Raw genomic sequence first — 6,550 nt, forward strand, 5'->3', positions numbered from 1 at the left:
GCACCTAAGCACACCATACGCACTGACAAACCAAAAAAGTGACTTATTCGTGAGCCCCGCAAGGGGTAACCGCTAGTTAGTTGCTCCTTTCCAAGGGACAATTGGACGCATAGAGTGTCAAATAGAAAATCTAATAACATATACACATCAGTGCAGTTTACTATTGGGCCGGCCCAACTAGGAAGTCCCCTTTCCAAGGCCTGGTTTCCTGTATTTTCTTTCAGGGTTTTTCTACTTCTAATTTTTTTGGCTTTCCTATATATTTCAGGTTTTAAGTTGCTTTAAAATTAAAAAATATTTTCTCAATTTACGATTTTTTTAAATTTATGAAAGTTTTAAAATTCCACAAATAGTTTTGCCAAATTCTCAAAACATTTTTTAAAATTTGCGAAAATTTATTGAAATTGAGAACCTTTTAAAATTCATCGAACATTATTTAATACGTGAACATTTTTTGATTGCTGATTTTTTTACATCACGCAAATTATTTAAACTCATTGTGTTTTTCTCTATTTTTTGGGGAAGCAAATGTTGTGCTTCTCGTGTAAACAAGGTTGTAATTCTCATGGAAGCACAACTGTGCTTCTCACGGACGCAGAACTGTGCTTCTCGTAAAAGCACATGCTATGCTTTTCTCTTCTTCTGAAGAAAGCATAGATTGTGTTTTTATTTCTTTTCAAGAAGTGTGCTTTGGAAAAATAAATTCCACCAAAACGTATAGAAAACCAAGAAAAAATTGAAAAGACATAATACCCTTGAAAAAGCCATATAGAATCTGAAAATGCATACAGAAAAATAAAACTAAGAAAATCCGAGCACCCAATACGTGACATGTGGCGGCGCCTAAGCACACCATACGCACTGACATACTACCAAAAAAGTGACTTATTCGTTAGCCCCGCAAGGGGTAACCGTTAGTTAGTTGCTCCTTTCCAAGGGACAATTGGACGCATAGAGCGTCAAATAGAAAATCTAGTAACGTATACACATCAGTGCAGCTATTTACTATTGGGGCGGCCCAACTTGGAAGTCCCCTTTCCAAGGCCTGGTTTCCTGTATTTTCTTTCGGGTTTTTTCTACTTCTAATTATTTTTTGGCTTTCTGATACATGTCAGGTTTTAAGTTGTTTTAAAATTAAACAATATTATCACAATTTCTCTATTTTTTATAAATTTATGAAAGATTTCAAATTCCACAAATAATTTTGCCAAATTCTCAAAACATTAAATTTGCGAACATTTATTGAAATTGAGAACCTTTTTAAATTTATCGAACATTATTTAATACACGAACATTTTTTATTGCTGAACTTTTTTTTTACTTCACGCAAATGTTTTAAACTCCTGAACAATTTTCAGTTTCACAGATATTTTTCAAATACACGAATATGTTTTGAAAACGTGGACATTTTTTTAATTCCAGAACATTTTCCAAACTTTGTGGACTTTTGTTTACATATTCACGAATATTTTCTTAAAACACCAATATTTTTGTAATTGGTGAAAAATTTTATCCACAAATATTTGTATCAAACTGGGATTTTTTTAAAATTTATGAACAATTTTCAAAATCGTGAACATTGTTTAAACTGCAAATATTTTCTAAATTGACAATTGTTTTTCGAATTTATGAACTTTTTGTTAATCCACACCAATTTTTTAAAATGCATAACATTGTTTGAAATTAGTGAACCTTTTTTAAAGCAACAATTGAAAAAAAAACACATGTAATGTTAGCTCCCGCATTTTGCCGGCCCACTTAGCTACGTCCCGCTGGTCGGGGGTGCGCGGTTGCTTGAGTTCCACGGTAGGTCGCCAAATAAGAGCTCTCCAATGCTACATCTACGAGGTTACGTAAGGTGTATGGATTGATCTTGATATGGAAAGTTTTGATTGGACTAAGGACAAGGGAGGGGCCCCATCCCGGTGAAATTCATGAGAGTTGGAAAGAATTAGAGGAAGAGCTCGTAATAACCCCTTAACAGGCCTGCAGGTTTAGCATTTGTTTTTATTATGGGCTAAGAGCATCTCCATTCGGACTGAGCTAACTTGGCCCCTTATACATGCTCGCTTTGAACCCTTATTTGTTCGTGCATGTAGCCGTGTACCCCAAATTGTCCAGTAAAATGCATATGATTGGTGAGGATGGAAAGACAAAGAAAAAAAACAATAAAGAAAGATATAAGGTGGTACGGGATGGGCTGCATTCAATGTGGCAGACTGCCCAAACACCATCATATTCTTCCCAAATATGGGTTGAGTTTGAGTGTTTGAGGACACCAGAAAAATATGAGGACGAATTGGGGGTCCGGTTGAATGTAGTTTTGCCTTCTCTCTCCTCTTTGGGATGTTCGTGCAAAGATATGAGGGCAATTTGAGGGGTCTGATTAGAGGTGTTCTAAGGATGTGTTTGGTTTGGATCACATGGTGGAATGTAATGGGTCCGTATCACACTTGGGCCTCATTCTCATGTTTGGTTGGTCATGGAACCGAAACCCACTCGTTCACCCTATTAGAATATTGCATCATTATGCGGAGCACACATACCTCCAATTTGGAGGAATCACGCGGCACGTCCTCTCGTCTCTCACGTGTCCCCGACTCACTCCATCCAAACCCTTTTTAAGTTCCACCGCCGCCACCCACTCAACTCTCTTCCTTTCTCGATCTGCTTTGGTGATGAACACTCCCGCTTCTTTGACTTTACGAGTCGCTTCTCCTTGGCACCCTCGTCTCTCCCTCTCTCATGGTGTGGACTAGCATGCAACAGGGTGGTCGACTAGCAACACGGCGGCAAACAAGCAGCGAGCAACCAGCGGGACGTTTGGCGAGTGGTTACAACGGCTAGCAACGGGGACACGGAGGTACATATCCTAACCTCCGCACCCTGTATATGTTCTAGTAGAGATAGGGAGGAGAATAAAATATTGCTGAAAATTAGAATTTACGTTATCTAAATGAAAGAGCTATATTCCACTTACCATGACAATTCTCCAACCAAACAAAAGAGAAAAACCAACCCATTCCACTTTTTGGTTGTACCATCGGATATATAACACAGGATTATACCATCGGACACTACTCAGGATAATTTTTATGGTTATGGTTGTGCTTCAGTCAATATCCTTCTTTCTTTCTAAATGAAGGGCAAATTTACAAATTGATTATTTGATCAAACATCATGTGTGATTGAATAATTATTAGAAGAACTCGCATGTGTCAACTACAATGTGTATTTACTGATCAAATTTTATGGGAATTTGTACTGCTTATTCTTTGACTTTTCGTTAAAGAAAGTTCAATACAACCTGCAAATGTATGTTTCTAAAGTATGTAACACCATTTATGTTTCTGTATCCAAACTTCAAAGCACAAAAATTAGCAGGATCAGAATTGGAGGCCTACTTGCCGGCTCGATGGCCCGATTAACCATGGGTTGCCCACGTATAACTCGAGAGTTGCTTCCCAAAAATGATGATCTAACCCTCCGAAAACTAGATCAGACCGCTAGGGAGAAATCGACAACTTTTAGCTCATGCACGTGCTTCTTCATAGGTGCATAACCTCTTGCACTCTTAGTATTTTTACTCGACCTAGCCCATCGAGACCTCCTAGCTTGCGCGCGGGTCACTGAATAGTCTCCTATTGCTCTGCCAACGATTTGGGCCAGCCCAGGTGCGGGGCGGGCGCCCTTGTTTTTTCCTTTCATTTTTTACGGTTGTTTTATGCTTCATTAGAAAAATGTTCAGATTATAAAAATTGAATTTAAAATAATCTTCAAGAATATGAAAATGCACTCAAATTCAAAAAATATATTCGGGGGTTAAAAACAATGTTCTCAAGTTCAAAAGACATTCTTGAATTTGAAAAATGTTCACGAATTGAAACAATGTTCGTGAATTCAAAAACTATTCAGTAGTTCAAAAAAATATTCACGAATTTTTAAAAAATATCCCGATTTTTTTAAATGTTCATAAGAAAAATAATGGTCAGGAAATTAAAAAATCATGAATAATAAAAAATGTTCATGAAGTTGAAAAACCTGTTTGTGAGTTTGAAAAATGTTCACCAGTTTTAAAAAATGTTTGCTACTTTGAGCAAAATGGTCATGAATACCAAAACATGTTTACAAGATTCAAAAAATATTCATGAATTTCAAAACTGTTCATACATTTGAGAAGATATGCTCAACTTTCAATAAAAATGTTAGCAAGTTTGAATAAAATGTTCATGAATTTCAAAATTGTTCTTGAATTCAAAAAATCTTTACAACTTTATAAAATATTCACGAATTTCAACATTTTTTACGATTTCCAAAAAATATCATCAATTAGAAATTTGTTTGTGATTTTGTTTTACCAATTTTGGATGAAAAGGAAAAGGAAAACCCGAAAATGAAATAAAATTAAAAAAATAAAAACAAAATGAATAACATAAAATAAAAATATCAAAATAAAGTAAAAAAAGGGGTATCGGGAAGGTTTTAGAACCCTCCAGAAAACTAGTGGGGAAAGAAACACGGAATGGGCCACCACATGAAGAGGGCGAGGCGCTCGGGGGCTACGCGGAGAATAGTATCCGCCATCTAAATGGTTACATTAGTTATGAAAAAAGATCACACGTGCACTAACTTTTTAGGCTAACACTTGTACTAAATGAATCTACCGTATCACAAAAATTTAAATCCAAACCTCATTTGTAGGTAGAAAAACGAAAATGATAAGGCCATCGTTGATATTATTGACAGGCCTAATTATTGGCCCAAATTGGATATGCTACCATTCACATCTACGTTGGTCCTTTTTCTTCAAGATACTCGTTTTGAATATAAAATTCAATTTTATGACACGGTTGATATCAGTTGTTTCTATCTCCCTTGTTTTAGTTTAATCTTTTTGGAAAGTTTCATAACTTGGATTGTGGAGTACCGGAAATACCTGAAGTGGTGAGGATGTGTAAAGAGACGTGAACCACAAGCTTGGATGCATTGCTTAATTTGCCTGGGTAAAGTAGTTGCACATGATTATTTTGGCGTGAGCATTCCTAGCAATTTTTGTTCCGAACCACCAGTAACATGGGTCGCACGTCTTACCGTAGGCGGCAGTTCCAGCTCTTTTTCTTTTTTTGCGAGGGGCAGTTGCAGCTGTGAGAAAGAACAAGAACCGGGTCGGAAATGTAAGAGCATCTCTAGCACACCCCGTATAAATAGTCAAACCCACAAATTTTTTACGTTTTACAGTTTGGGGCAAAAAAGTTTCCAGAACAGAAACCGTAAAAGTGGTCCAACCCGTAAAAATTTTAAGGGCCACCGCAAATGTACACCCGAAACCCTTATCTTTGGAGGTTGGAAGGCCGAATTTAGGGGCCCCCGTTACCGGTCAAATCTCGTCGGAGCAAACACGCCGCTGCGGAGTTTGCCGGAATCCGTCCTAAACTCGCCGGAATTCATCACCGCACATCGGGAAAGGCCGCTAGACGCCGCAATCGATCGCCGCCGGTTCGAATTAGACGAGCTCGACATCGTCATGGCCTCCCATGACCTCAGCCTGGCTGCCGGAATCCTCCCGACGCGGCAGGAAAAGGGGCACGGCTCGCCTGGCAATAGAGCAAGGCGCGGACGACGAAGGCGACGGGGCGTGGCCAGCAAGGTGGGGTGCGGACGACGGAGGCGACGGGGCGTGGCCGGCGAGGCGGGGCGCGACCGGCACGGTGATGGGGCGTGACCAACAGGGACGGGGCGCGACCGATGGGCGATGGGGCGCGGCCGACGGGCGATGGGGCGCGGCCGACGGGGTTGGGCGCGACCGGCTGGAGGAAGGGGCGGCAATGGCCGGACTGGAGGAAGGAGCTCTTTATTCCAGTTTTACAGTTTGTTTTACAGCATCTATTCGGCCGCGCTAGTTTTTGACCCGCAAACGCGATCTTCGTGAAATTGCAAACGCGTTCTGCGGGTCAAGTTTTTGCGGGGTCTGCTAGAGTTGCTCTAACAGCTTCTTATGGCGCACTGACGCACGGCGAAAACGAAAATTGCAATTTTAGCTATCTTTTAGTCTATATAGACAATTGCCCATGCGTTGCAACGGGTTATAAACATTTCACTAGATTAGCACGTGAGTGCACGTCTATTATCTTATTGATGCGCTAAAAACGTACCAAGTTCTTGTATGCAACCGACATGATTGACCTGCCATTTTATTGTTAAACATTTATTTGGTAAGAATTTAATGATTTACCAAACAAAATATATTTTTAATTTAGTAAGTTAATAAAACATGAAACAATTGATTCTATTTTAGGAAGAAAGGATGGGAGAAAATCAAAGAGAAGAAGGAAAGAGTGAAACATATATAAGGAAGGTTGGATGAAGGATAGGTGAAATGGGAACCTTACCATTTTTTTAAGTAGTAGAGATAGAGATAGAGATAGAGATAGAGATTTTCTTTTTTTTGAAACAAGACAAAAGGCTTGCCATTTACATTGAATAAGAAGAAGGTTTTTAGGGTCTAGGCCAGGGGCCGAGTTACAAGCCCCACTCTTGCGGCATAATATTG

Source organism: Triticum urartu, chromosome 5A, assembly GCF_056163025.1.
Source record: "Triticum urartu cultivar PI428250 chromosome 5A, HENAU_Tu73, whole genome shotgun sequence".
NCBI classification, from domain to species: Eukaryota; Viridiplantae; Streptophyta; class Magnoliopsida; order Poales; family Poaceae; genus Triticum; species Triticum urartu.